The following is a 15,031-nucleotide window of genomic DNA, read 5'->3' as shown; positions in this document are numbered from 1 at the left end:
AGAGTCAATAGTGGGAGCATCATGCCATAACTAACTATTCAAACAGCAACAAACTACACACTACACTTGGAGGGAGAGAGAGACAGGCATAAAACAAGATACTTTATATACTTGAATATAAACCAAGATTTTGGGGGGTCTCTTGTTTATATTCAAGCCTCCTTCTGATGATAGTGCTTTTTCCTCCCCTCCCCACCCAATGACCAACACAATTACATTCCACCCCATCAATGTCCAGTAATGCTATCCTCCAGCTCCCCTGATGACTGGCAGTTATCCCCACCCCCTCCGATGACTGGCACTTCTATATCCTCCCCCCCCCCCGCCCCGATTACCAGCACTGCTATATCCCCACAACCTACAATCCCCTGCCCCAGACCAACATGGCACTTATAGTTCTAGAGCTTAGTAAGCCAACACTACTGCTATTTCCCACCTCCCCGCACCTACCGATATACCAGCACTCCTATCCTCAAGAAGCCAATGCTACTACTATCTCCCCCCCCCCACCCAATGACCAGCACTCCTATTCTCAACTTAAAGTTCTAGTGCTCAGGAAGCCGACACCAACGCTCCTTGGAAAGGACCCTAAAGTGTCTACGCATGCTCAAGGCCTACTGGTTCCCACCCTCTACAGGATTCTCAATGGAGTCCAGCAAGCCTTAAGCTCTACACAGCGCACTGGCATCTACTTCCTGAGCAGAACTAAGTGCGATGTCAGTCTGGGGCAGGGGGAACGAAAAGTGGAAGTGGAGGATAAAGTGCTTAATAGTGTGTTTTCCAGCGCTGCCAGTGGTCTCTGTACTGGTTTGCCGCAGTCCACTCCCCTCTGAAGCAACTTTCTGCTTCTGCTTGAGCAGACCACAGCAAACGGTGCAGAGGAGGCCGCGGGCAGCGTAAAAGATTACTCCTGCACTGGCAACCTCCTTGTAATTTTCATGGTGAGGGGGAGGGAGGGAGGGAGAGAGAGAGCTGAATGGGAGGAGTAGAGGAACAGGGGGGGGTGCACATGGACGGAGGGAAGTGGAAGAGAAGAGATGGTGCACATGGACAGAGGGAAGTGGAAGAGAAGAAATGGTGCAATTGGACAGAGGGAAGTGGAAGAGTAGAGAGGGATGGAGGAAGGTAAGAGTTAGAAAGAGATCTGAGATGGAGGCAGAAAAATGGAAGAAAAGTGAATACGAAAATCAGTGCCAAAGATGGATGTAGTGCAAAAAGTGAAGGAGAGGAAAAAATAGCAAACGCATATAAAGGCCTTGGAATGGAAGATTAGGTTTGATAATCTTCTTTCTGTTAGTTCCTGTAGGATTCCATACACTAGGTGTTCAATCCCAACCCGCAATCCGGGAGTTGCAGAAATTTACAAACTTTTCTGAGCACATACTCCACCCTCTTACTCTGAGAGTTATAAAACATATCCAGTTAAGTCCCAAAGCCAAGCAACACACCTAAACAAATTCATGGGTACAGGGGAGGATCCCCAGCAACATAAGTAATTCTTAAACTGGTTTGCTCTGCAAAATATTAACAAGTGATAAACAGACACAAAGGCAACCCAGAAAAAACATTGAGGAACAATGTAGAACTAACCTACTGTGTGCAACGAGCACCCCAAAAAAGACCTTCGGTAATGCATATACTCTCAGAAAATGCTCCACAGGCACTGGAAATTGTTCAAGCCTGTAAGGAGAATCATCAAGGCAGAAAGAAGCAGAGGGCGGGTAGTATGGAATTCTACAGGGACTAACAGAAAGAAGATTATTGAAGGTATAAACCTAATCTTCCATTCTGTTACGTCCCTTCTGGATTCTATACGTTAGGTGATGTACCAAAGCAATTGTAAAATCTAGGGAGGTACAGAAGAGCCTGCCCTCAACGAGGTCTCAGAAAGCGGCATCAGAATGAGCCACCACATCCATTCAGTAAGAACCGGGTAAAAGAATGAAGAGAGGACCAAGTAGCTACCCTATAAAAAGTTAATCAGAATGAATCGCTTGAGACTCCACCCACGATGCAGCCACACTTCCAGTCGAGTGGGTGTTAAGCAAAATCGGCAGCTGCTTGCCACGGGCGATGGAAGTTGCAGAAATGGCCATTCGAATCCACTGAGCAATTGAAACTTTGGCCGCTGGCCGACCATGGCGAGGTGCAGCAGTCAGGACAAATAGGCATTTTGGCCAGGTACTAGGGACCATTGCCACCGTGAGAATAGGCTACTGGGCTTGATGGATAATTGGTCTGACCCAGTAAGGCTGTTCTTATGTTCTCTCCAAACAGTGGAGCAAGACTCTTACAGCCAACTTGAGCAAGATCCAATCCTTTCGCTCCAAACCTGTGGAAGAAAAAACAAACAAACTTCCTGGTTGACATGGAAGGCAGAAACCACTGTCAGTAGAAAGAAAGGAAGGTATAGCACGGAGAAAACTCCCACGGATAAAGTATGTCCTTCGTGAAAGAGCCTGAAGCATCAAAAAAAACGCAACCAGAGTCTTGACTGTCAGATCCAGAAGAGAAGCATCCTTCAATATTTTGAATGGGGCCGCTCCACAGCCCTGCAGAATGATGTTAAGACTCCATGAAGGGAAAAGAAGGCATAAGGGAGGTTGCAAACTAAGGCATCCGGCCCTAACTTCCGAAAAAGTGCTCAGTCTTTGAGTTACCTGCCAAAGTCAACAAGTCCTTCTAAGGCTGACCCCAGTGCTGTACGATCAGACAGAACACCTCCTGCGAGAGGGACCATGCTCCTGGGCTCAGGATCTGTTGGCCGAGAAAGTCTGCCTGAACATTGTCGACTCTGGGCCACCGAGAAAGAGAGAAGATGAGCTTCCGCCTAGTGGAACACATACGATCCTTCTGGCCCAAGAGCACTAGAGCCCCCTCGTGATATATGTACGCCACTGCTGTGACATCGTCTGAGAAACTTGCACCGCTGGTCCTATCAGAAGGGGCTGGAGAGCAAGAAGCGCCAGCCGAATTTTCCAAAGCTCCAGATGATTGATTAACCAACAGTTCAGACGATGAGTCCGCTGCCCCTGAATGGAGGGGGCCCCGCAGTGAGCCCACAACCCAATAGGCTGGCATCCGTCATAAGAGTCATCCACTCAGAAATCCAAAGAAGCCTGGCAGAGAGCCTCCTCCTGAAGCCATTAGCTCAAGTTGTTGTTAGCTGGCATCGTCCAGGAGAGCGGCATCTTAAGGGGAAAACGCTGCAGAGACCACTGAGGTAGGAAGGACTCCTGTAAAGGGCACATGGGCACTCTGGCTCAGGGAAACGTCTCCAAGGAGGCTGCCCGAGACCCCAAAACCTGCAGATAACACCAGGCTAAGGGAGCTGGACGGTCCAGAATTCTGATCAAAGGTTCTGTCTATGTGCCTTGAGAAGAAATACATGACCCTGTTTGGAGATGACGAGAAGGCCCAGAAACTCCAGGACTGGGAGGAAGCCAAGCGTCTCTTCCCGAGCTTGCCAATACCTGCAGCAAAGATACTACTGTCTTTACCACACTTCTTTACTCCCAATCAGACAGAGCCCAGATCAACAAGTTGTCCCAAGAAAGGTGGATTAGGACCCTCTGCTGGTGGAAAGCTGCCACAACTATCATCATTTTGGCAAAAGTGTGGGGTGCCATCGTGAGGCAAAAATAAAAAGCTGCAAAATGGAAATGCTATTGCAGAACATGGAAATGCAGAAACCTGCAATGCTCCGGGTAGATTGGAATATGGAGGTAAGCCTCAGTGAGATCCAAGGACACCAGAAACTCTCCTGAAGAGACAGAAGCTATCACTGTGTACTCCACTGTCAGTCGGAAAAATAAGAATTCACAAAAAGCATGTGACCGACTTTAGATCCAGAATGGGTTTCCAATCCTCCCTGGTACAATGAAGTATAAGGAGCATCCGCCTAAGCCCGATTCGTGTTCTGAACAGGTTTAAGCATCTTGATGTCTAAGAGGATTACAGAGTATTGCGGACCCTGGACTCTGTTCCGATCAACTTGACAGAATTCAGAAACCAAGCCAAAGGCAGGCAAATTAGGACTAACTAGTGTCCATCGAGTCCACTCCTGATAAAACTGAGAAGTCAGCCTTAGAGAGGAGGAAGCCACACCCGACCCCTGGTGTCATCAGGGCGTTTTAGGTGAAGCCACCGCATAGGAACCCGAGGACGCCTGGAACTGAAATTGTTGTAAAGCGGGCGTAGCCCTGGGAATATCTCTGGGAAGAAAAACCTGTGTATCCCTGACAACACCTACAGGAGGAACGAAGAGCGCTATGACCCCTCCCCCCCTCCCTGACATTCACAGGGAATAACTCAGGACAGCGCTTGGCAAAACCTGTATAGAGGTCATCCAGACCTGTACAAACAAGAAGCAGACCCTTGACAGGACATCTGCTTAAGGTGATCCTTGAGGCAGTGTCCCCAGCCCAAATATACTATGTTACAAAACATAATTTTCTAGCAGCATCTTTAGGTAGCCAATCTGCGGTGGTCACTTCCTCTATGGCGTTTGCCTGTCATTCTGGCCTGTACAATGCGTCCTCTGTAGAGATGCATGCCTGTCCTCTGCTGGTGATGATTGGTGTGGATTAGGTGCTGGGCGCACTTTTATGATCTCATTCGAGTTATTAGTACATTCTATGATGGTACAGTGTCTGCCTCAGAAACAGCTCCAAATGGACCAGACTTGAAATCTTCGGACTGCCAGCCGGCCAGACACAGACTACAACCCATGGATCCTCGTCCACGCGGTCGGGGACAGGAAAGGCAGCCTGTGCCTTGAAATCCAGGTGGGTTTCACTCCAGACACATATAGCCTTTTTATCCCATCTCCTGTAAACCTCTACCTTTCATTGTAGTTCCTTTCTACCCCATCTCCTGTAAACCATGCCAAGCTCTACGAATGTGGAGATGATGCGGTATACAAACCTAAGGTTTAGTTTAGCCTGTACTTAAGATCTGTGACAAGGTCACCAGCAAGCACAATCCCAGGGGAAGGAACCCCCGAGCCCAGAAATGGTGGCACAGAGCAGGCTGGTACCGTGGGACTGCACATTTTCCTCCAAAAGAGACGTAACAGAAACAGAGTTAAGAGCACAGATAGAATATGATGATCAGAAAAAACAAAATTGCCAGATAAAGGGAAAATATTTTTATTTTCAATTTAGTGATTGAAATCTATCAATTTTGAAAATTTACATCTGTTTTTACATTTGGACTGTTCAGGAAGAAATACATTTCTTTCAGTTTCTCTTGTGGTGTACTGTGTGTAGAGTCTAGCTTATTAGGGTTTTGTTTATGTACAACTAGTCTTATAGCCCGTTACATTAACGGGTGCTAGAATATATGTGTGTGTGACTGTCTTTATTTTTTTTTTCTCTCGCCTTAGCCACTTTCTGTATTTTTGTCTTTCTTTTTTTTTTTTCCTTGGCTGTCCACTACTACCCCTTGCCTGCTCCCCCTGTCCATTCTCCCTTCCTTTTACCTCCCCTGTGTCCTCCACCACCCCATCACTGCTCACCTTATCCAGCAGCAGCCCTTCTCCCTTTGTTTTACCTCCCCCTGTCCATCACCTCCTTCCTGCTCCCCCTGTCCAGCAGTAGGCCTGCATTCAATTTTCTGCCCCCCTGTCCATCAGTACATCTTCCCCTGTCCATCAACCCCTTTTCTGCCCCTCCATTTCCGTGTGCTGCAGCATTTCCCTCCCACCCCACTTCCCTATGCAGTCTTTTCCTCCCCCCATACCTTCCTCCTTGCCCTACCATTGTCACTCCATGCCCTACCATTCTCTCCTCTTCTGCTCCCTTTCCTCCTTCACGTTTCAAGCAAAGGGTCTAAACTTGCTATATTGTTTCCTCCATTTAAAAAACAATATGCAAGGAGAGCTTTGAAATGACTCCAACTGAACCTGTAAAGTGAACTTACTTGTCTTCAGCTTTTGCTGTACTGTTGAGTTCCACAAATTTATGTGAGGTCTTTTTCTCTACCTGTTTATAGTTTTCTGTATTTTTCCCACAATAGAAGGGGATAGTTTTTTTTATATACTATATATTTTGATATTTACTATCCCACCTGGTGTTAAATAACATGTGTTACAGAATTCATGCTCTCAGTATGATGCCGTCCGGGATCGGCTGCCGCTGCCTGCAGCCGCCGACAGCTGCCGCGGCCGACATCCGCCTCGGGCCGCCAACAGCCGCGGTGGCCAACATCCGCCTCGGGCCGCTGACAGCCGCCGCGGCCAACATCCGCCTCAGGCCGCCGACAGCCACCGCCCGCCTCGGGGGGGAGGGAGAGAGAGAGCTTCGGGCCGCCGACAGCCGACATCCGCCTCGGGGGGGGAGGGAGAGAGAGAGCTTCAGGCGGCCAGCAGCCGCGGCGGCCGACATCTGCCTCGGGCCGCCGACAGCTGTCACGGCAGACATCCACCTCGGGGGGGGGGGGGGGAGGGAGAGAGAGAGCTTCGCGCGCATGCGCACTCCTACCTACGGTGCCCTACAGCTCACAGAAAATGGGCGCATGCAGGTGGGAGTGCGCATGCGCGGCTTAGCGTTTTATTATATTAGATAATAGTACTTTTACTTTGAGTGTTTGTAATTGAAGAGGGTTTTTTTCTGTTTTCTGCATGTGTGGCTGAGGCCAGGTGTTCTGGTGGGGATAGAAGTCCAGAAACTTTGGATGGTGTCATGACCCCAAGTAGGAAGATATTTGTCGGCTCTCCTTCAATATTTGGGGACTCAAAACAGCCCCAGCTGAAAAATTAGAGATTACACACAAAAAAAATTTTTCTTGGTGCCTTGTGTTTTTTTTTACCTGTTCCTGGAGTAATTTGGGGCGCTAATTCAGAAAAGTGCCCTGGATAGACCGCATCAGCTCTAGTTTCTTAGATATGGTATCCTTGCTTTTTATGCCTTTGGGATAGTAAAGCCAAACATGAACATTGGTAAAAAAAAAAAAAAAAAGGCTTTTGAGGGAATATATGGTGGTTGGAGGACAAAATATAAATCAATGAACCTTTGGTAGCACGAGATAGAATCATATTGCCACCATTACATATAAAGCTAGAGCTGATGAAACAATTTGTAAAGGCTTTGAATAAAGACGTTTTGTGTATTGACCCGTGTCCTGGGAAGGAGGAACTCTCGATGCCAACAGAGATGCCATTGTATGCAGATTTGGCTAATTTTTCTTGGCAAAATAAGCCTGAAAGCATGTTAATAAACTCTAAGAGGAGACCTTGATCCTGAGGGATGGTTGCCTCCTGCAAGTCGTTCTTGGAGGATTTGTGAGCTTTAGACACAGAACTGCGGATGTGTTTCATTGGAGACACAGTTGCGCTGCTCTCTGAGTCCATTTTCATCTTTTATACTGGCCTTGGATGGACTAAGCGGTAGAACACCCAAAGGAACAGAGGGGGCTAAAGTCAATACACTGCCCCCTCCCCAATACGCCGGGCAGCATGTGGAACAAGGATGCTTGCCTGTCAGCAATCCGCCGCAAACAGGGCATGAATCCGAAGTATTCTGCCCTAAGGATGTTTTTCTTGCAAAAATTAAGCTTGTAGAGGTAGAAAAAAAGCTTTCAATTTAGATCATGAACATCCAAGATGGTCATCAGGAAAGCGATTTTACTAATAAAACTACCCAAGAAAATCACAACTACCCCTAAAACGTGGTGATTTTAGGATTTTTTGGATGAGGGGACCTTGGGCTAACCCCAAACCATTTAAAATCCAAATTTTGAACCCCCCAGCCCCCACCCAACCTTAAAATTGATCTGATGTATGCTGGGAGCTGAAACTGCTTACAGGGAAATCCTCTGCCTCAATAAACCCTGGACTGCCAGGATTCTGGCTACCTCTCAGGCCCAACGCTCCAGCCAGAAATCTCCACTTCACCCAGAAATGCCGTGCATACGAATGGGTGGAGGAACACAGTTGGCCCCAATCCTGGATACACCACCACGGAGCCACACAGCTTGTGCTTAAACCCAATAGTAGATGAACATGGAGCGCATAACACTCCCAAGGGAGCAGTCCCTGTGCTCCGATTTGTGAATGCAGGCTGTCCAGTTGGGAGCCCTGCAAAGCAGCCAACCCCTGGAAACAGACTTTGCCAGTAAAGTCTGCAATCTCCTGCAGCTAAAGCTGTCACCACAGGGAACCTCTGCAGCATGAACATGCGAAGTTATGAAAATACTGAAGTTAAGAGAAAAAATAAACATGAGCAGAAAAGACTACCTCCTACTGTCTCATTTGTAGGATGATAACTGGAAGTCAGAGGGCAGCCCTGAGGTAAGAGGGATCAAAAATAAGTAAATGAAACTTCCATGAGATCTCACAAGATAGGTTCGACTACACATTTGTCCAGGAATAGAGTGGGATTGTACAAGAAGGATGGCTAATGTGCCTGGACATTTTTCAGAGTTTAAAACCTTTATCCGTATACCTCTTCTATTACTTATCACTTATATAGAGCTGAAAGGCATAAACAGCGCTGTACATTGTCACATTTATAGACGAACCCTGTTCAGAAGAGCTTACAAAACTTAGACCATCCCCCTCCACACTGTGTTCCTGCCCTATCTGCTTTTAGTACAAATACCATCAGAAACTGTAGGTACCAGAGCACTGAAAGGCAGCTCTAATCACAGGAAGAAAGGTTAATGGGAGGGGGTAATTCTTGTGCTATACAAGTGGTATGGGGCAGAAGAGAAGTAACACCCCACAAAAATGCCCAAACAGGTTTCTATGAGAAGTATTTCCAACAGCTGTAGCACCCAAAACACAGAACGACTGTAATGGAAAAATTATGTTCTTACCTGTTAATTTTCTTTCCTTTAGACGCAGCAGATGAATCCAGACACCAATGGGATAGCCCACATCTACCAGCAGGCGGAGATAGAGAAACTGATTAACAGGTGGTCCTATTGGCTGGCACGCCTCCTGCATCTCCAGTATAGCTCCTTGCCCAATCATCCGCAATCATCAATATGCTGAGCATGTAAAAAACTCCTATCCCAAAAGATAACAAAACCGAATACAACATCAAGAACAACGGACTTCAAATGTCACAAAAGAAAAAAAAGACAGACGATATCCAGAAAGGGTGGGACTTTGGTTTCATCTGCTGCATCTAAAGGAAAGAAAATTAATAGGTAAGAACATAATTTTTCCTTCCTTAGCTACAGCAGCAGATGAATCCAGAGACCAATGGGATATAGCAAAGCAATCCTCAACCAGGGTGGGAAGCAAATGCTGCCTCCGCAACAACCAAAGCACTAAACGCTGCCCCCGCAAACGCCCCCACATCTAGCCGCAGTGCGGAGATAAAGTAATCATGGAAGACCAAGAAGTCGCAGGACAAAACTCCTCCAAGGAACAAACCTCTGTACTATGTTCATGTAGCCGACACCGTGCAGGCCGAATGGACATGAAGGCCTTCCGACAACTGCTTCCCAGCCAGCAAGTAAGCTTAAGGAAAGTCCCCCTGAACCCCTCGAGTGATGAAGGCATCGGATGCTGCCATACGTTTGTCGCATCCCTTGAAGAAACCCAAGAGGTGATCTAAACGACTAAAGCCGTTAGAAACCTAGCTTGCAGAGAATGCTACGCACTATTACAAAATGCAGTAAAGAAAAGCTCACCTCCCAGGAATACAAATGGAGCCTGGAGATACCGGGAACCCCCGGAATAAAAGCGACTACTGTAGTATGCTCACACGAAAGCGAGCCTAAGTTTCCAGTGGAGTCAGCACCCTGGAACCTAGAACCTGCACCGAAACCCAAGTGCATGGTCGTGGTGCCCTAAGAAGGTGGCAAACCTGAGACAGCAACCCATCACCCTAGGCTCCGGCAAGAAACACCACACTCCCCCACAATGAACAACAAAATCTCCCTGATATATCAATAAGTAGTGAATGAGAAAAGACCAGGAGAAAATAAATCATCCTTGGGAGTCCGTCAGACGGACCTGGCTGGAAGAAGTCCAATGCAAGCCGTTAACTAAGAAAGGAACCCTCATAATCGATAACCTCTTGGAAAGCCATGGCTAGGCGAAAGAGTATCCGTCAAAACCGATAGCGCTGCTCAAAAAGAGGCAAGCGAAGCAAGTGCGGAGTCAGCGACCATAGTGAAAAGGAAAACCTGCTCACAGTGTTTCCTCGAAAAGTACAACACAGAGAAACTACTTCAGCAGAATGAGATCCAGCCCCAGACTGATCAAATCCCCCGTCCCAGGCACCATGAAGTAAATGGAATAACTTCCCTTAGTTCCGGAAGAACTAAAAACACATAAGGAAGCTCAAGACATGGGACTCCAAGAAGGAAAAGGAAACCGGAGGAAAATGCAAAGCACCCTTAAAAGCTGCCAGCAGCCTGAAAAAATTGTCAAGGCCCCCGACCTGAGATCATAGAATATCCCCTCTCACGAGAAATCCTCAAGAGTAGTTAGAGGAAACCAAAACCCCTCTCAGAATGAACAGTAGAAGGTCAGGGAATGGCTGGACTAGAACCGTAAGATCTGGAAGAAGAAAGGAACTCTCCTACGAAAATTCCAGGTTCATGATATCCGAAGGAGTAGATCAGCACTCAGAAAACATTACCATCTCCATGCAATGGCAGCGAAAAAACATACTGCCTAGTAAATGAAGATACACGCGATGTGATCAAGATACTGCAGTTACCGCCCCATGCAGATAAGAAACCAACCTCTAGATATCTTACGCCCCTCTCGAAAACCAACCTGCGGCAAAAAGAGAGAGACAGCATAGAGACCTGACCCGGGAGTAAAATGGTGAAAGGGGACCTTAATCGAATCGAGCTTCCAAGGAGTAGGCTCAGCGAAAGAATTGACACCCCCTTGTCCACCAAAAGTTGCCCCGGGCCACAAGTAGCTGCACAGCATTTGCTGGCTGCAAGGTGGGCCGTCTAATATGAAGAAGTAGAAGATGGTGGTCCCAGACCATTTCTCAACAGAGTCCGAAACCTGGTGAACCCGCCACCCAAAAAAGAAAGGAAGACAGCCCTGTCACAGGAATAGGAGAAGCGCCATCCGGCAACCACGTGCCCCCCTATACTCGGCCACAACGCTGAAAATCCCAAGGAAACTACCATGAAAGATTTAGCAAACGTGTCACCAACCACCTGCAGCGACAAGCAGAGATCCAGAGAACAAAACATCCCAGAAGGCAAAGCCCCGAAATCGAGAGACTCCGAGAGAGACAAGGAGAAACCTGCATAAAGCACGGGAAAACTCCAAACCTGACGGCACTCAGCCACAATGCGCCGTGGGCCGAACCGGAGTACAGGGCATTTGAACAGGACAGGCAAACACCAAGAGAAAGTGGCCACGCCACACTCTGCCGTATCTAACAAGCTGGGCGCTGAACACAAGCACGCACCAGAAACCCCAGGCAAAGTGCAAAGAAACACTCCCCAAGACCAAAAACCGCGTCATTGATACGTTATGGTTTCCTTTTTTTTTTTAATGCAGAAAAAAAAAGAACAGCGAGCCCATCTATGTCCGACAACCCAGGCACTTCGGTCCCACCGAAAATGACCGCCTAGGCAAACACTGCGGCTCAGCCAACAGCGAATGAGCTCGGCCCACCAAAAATAACTGCCACGTGAAGCGCTGCGGCACTGCCGACAGCGAAGGAGCTCGGTCCTGATGAAAGGCACAGCCAGAGACAACGCTGTGGCACTGCCGACAGCAAAAGAGCTCAGTCCCGCTGAAAATTACAGCCTCGGGAAACCCGATTCTGCCGAAAGCAGAAGAGCTGAAGTGTACACCGTCGGCACACGGGAAAATGCCTGCCATGCAACGGCTTGCAAGATACAAAACTGGAGGCTTCCAAAAACACACTTTGCACACTTGAAATACCAAATGTCAGTGCTGCCCAACCAAAACCTCAGTGTACAGAACACAAAACTACAGCCGTGGTACTCATGCGACTCAGAACCCGCCTTATATGCCGGAACAGACAAAACAAGCACAAGCAGTGGGATAGTGAAGCCAGGAAACGTCAGTTGGTCAGGACAAACCGTGCAGAATACAGTATCTGGGTCTCCCTTTTTTTTTTTTTTTGCAATGAAGGGAAAGAAGAAAAAAAATGGAGACCCAGGCAGACCCTCTATCAATGGAGGGAAGGTGAGGCAGAGACCTGGGGGGACCCAGATGTAACCCCTAAAGCCGGCACCGTTCAGCCGGACACCCTTGTCTCACTGAAGAGGAAACCTCAACAGGAGAAATAGCAGTGCAACTCACTGAAGAGAAAATCTCAACAGGAAAAATAAGTGTCCAGTCACAGCCAAACACCAGGAGCTAGTGGAATAGCAACCATCACCTGCTGGGAGATAGAGAATACTGGAGATGCAGGAGGTGTGCCAGCCAATAGGACTACCTGTTAATCAGTTTCTCTATTTCCGCCTGCTGGTAGATCTGTGGGCTATCCCATTGGTCTCTGGATTCATCTGCTGCTGTTGCTAAGGAAACACTGATTAAGAAACTACACCTTTTAAAACAGACTTCCTTTCATATCCTTTCCTGGTCAGACAGAGAACCAACCCAAATAGAAATAAAAACACATTCAAGGATTCATGCACAAAGACATGCACTGACACACACATGCCTACACAAACATGTCACCCCCAAATACACGCAAATGAATAATCATATAAAACAGATACACAAAGAAAAGCAGAAGCACACACACACAATGAACCATGTTTCTGTCCTTACTAAGACCTTCAAATTAAAAAAAAAAAAAATACCTGATCACTTCTCTTGGAAGTTATTTTATTTGATCTCAAAATACTGTTGACTTTTAAACTTTGGAAATGTTTCAGATTTACTAGTTATATTGTAGAAAGTGAAAAAAAAAAATCAAAACATCAGGTATGATAAGCATCCATTCCTCAACTCAAGATAAAAATAGGACAAACTTACTTTAAAGTGAATGAACAGATTCTAAAGGTTTCCTCTGGGAAATTACCAAGTGCTTCCCCAGGTACTTTTCATCACCAAGTCTAGACCCACACCAAGAAACAGAACTACAGTATTTGAATTTGAGTAGCTGATGCTATTTGAGTTGATCACAAAATAGCATCAACTAAGTTCTATCAACAATATACCTGCAACACAGCAAAATGTTTATAAACAAGTAAAACCTAGATACATTTCTAATGAACTTGGTCATCAAGCAATAAAACTGAATACTAAATCGCCCAGTCCATATAAATACTGTACTACTGTAAGCAAAAAGAATTAAAGAGCACACAATTAGCCACCACGTTACCATACTGAAGACTAGTCAAAACATATACCCAGAAATTTGGAAAACTATAAGCAATAAATAAGGCACACATCGTTTGAAGAGGGGTAAAAAAAAAATAAAAAGGCCAGCAATGGTTGAGAGAACCATCTGAGCTGCCAAAGATACCAAAACAACTTGTCAGTGTACAGAAGCTGCATGGAGTAGATAATTTCTTCTACCACCAAAAGGGCAGATTCTCAATTCCTCAATGAAATGCAACATTCAGAAAACATAACAGAAATATTTTGGCAGTAAACTTTCCACTAATAGGCACTTCACCGTTTTAAAAGCTAAAAAATAAAGTCAGCCTCTTAAGTAGCGCCCCAAAACATTTTTTTTAAAAAGATGTGCCGTTTCCATACAATAAACGACAGCAGATAAAAGACCTGAACGGTCCATCTAGTCTGTCCAACAGTTACACGCATTATAACTTCACGATTAAATTACCCCTAAGGCGTTTAAATTAGATGCGCAGCACCAAGGCTTAATATGTACTATTACATTCACGTCCAGGGCTGGATGCAAGGCAGAGAAGAAGAAGAAGGAAGAAAAAAAAAAAAAAAAAAGGCAGTTTAACCTAAGGCGACCTCTCCAACTGACTTTCACAAGGCCGTAAGCAACGAACAGAACGAAACATACAGTGAGCAGGCACATTTTCAGTAGCCATAGGTGTCATTTCACTACCAGCAGCTCACTGTACAAAAGTACTTCCCTTTCCAGAGGATCCCGATCGTCCCATGTGCCGTGGTTATAACTTTTTACAACCAGGGCTGCAGCATGTCAAGCTGGCATGGAACGAAAGGGGAAGGGGGGGGGGGGGAAGGTTCAAGGGGATCCGGAGACAGGGCCCAAGCACAGGGAGCAACCCGTTCGAGGCGACCACACGCAAAATGGATGCAAGGGAGAGAGATATAAACAAGCGGCCAGATGACTAAAAAAGGGAACCGCGCTGCGGCCGCCGGGAAATTATCGATTCCCTGCCCTGCCAAAAAGGGATTTAAGTCATGACAGAACGGCGGGAGAGAGGGGATTCCTCCCCATTTCGGAGCCAGAGGGAACAAACAAGTGGCAAGGATTCCTTTCTGTAACCCCCCCCAATTATTGCCCCCCCCCCGCCGCCGCGAGGCCTCCAAGAAAGACTCTCATCCCACCCCCGTAACAAAACAAACAACTAACGACTGAGAGCAAGTTAGATAAGAACCCGGAAAGCATAAATGCTACCGACTAAAAACGACTGAGCAAGCACCAACAAACGAGGTTCAGGCAGTCACGAGAGTGGAACAGGCGGCATAAAAGATTAAAAAAAAAAATAATAAAAAAAAGCCCGACTACCACTACCCCCCCCCCCTGCCCGGGGCGCTCAATACAATGGGGGACAGGGCGAGGAGGGCTTTCCAGACTCAGCTGAGGAGAAAGAAAGTGGCGGCGGCGTCTCACCTTCCCGCGCGGGACGCGCTGCAGCGACAGCACCACACGCAGAAGGTAGAAGCAGCGTAAACTGCAGACTAGAGAGAGAGCGCGGCCTCACCCGAGCGCAACCAGCCGCGTCACTCCCCGCCCCCTCTCTCGTTTCCCATTGGGTTTCCGCTGCTCTTGGCCGAACTCTACAGGTCGGCTTTCCGTGTCTATCACGCGCGGTTCCCGCCCGTCCACGGGCCAAACACGGAAGGCGCTTTTCCATTGGCTCGTCTCGCAGGTCGCCCCCGTTATCCAATTGGCTC

The 15,031-nt window shown here is 47.2% G+C and overlaps 1 protein-coding gene across 2 annotated transcripts in view; it reads right to left on the bottom strand.

Annotated features, from left to right (window-relative positions):
- Window positions 1–14,945, bottom strand: part of SETD3 (SET domain containing 3, actin histidine methyltransferase) — a 243,069-nt gene extending 228,124 nt beyond the window's left edge. The window contains exon 1 of one of the 2 annotated variants that reach the window (XM_033952232.1): window positions 14,748–14,945. The gene's annotated coding sequence lies outside the window, so the exon portion shown is untranslated. Of the gene's footprint in view, window positions 1–12,943; window positions 13,727–14,747 lie in introns of those variants that run through there. The other variant, XM_033952233.1, reaches the window with a different exon arrangement.
- Between the last annotated feature and the right edge of the window lie 86 nt (window positions 14,946–15,031).

Source organism: Geotrypetes seraphini, chromosome 7 (assembly GCF_902459505.1).
Source record: "Geotrypetes seraphini chromosome 7, aGeoSer1.1, whole genome shotgun sequence".
Classification (NCBI taxonomy): domain Eukaryota; kingdom Metazoa; phylum Chordata; class Amphibia; order Gymnophiona; family Dermophiidae; genus Geotrypetes; species Geotrypetes seraphini.
The sequence above is the reverse complement of the archived record's forward strand: the minus strand, read 5'-3'. Positions and strand labels throughout refer to the sequence as shown.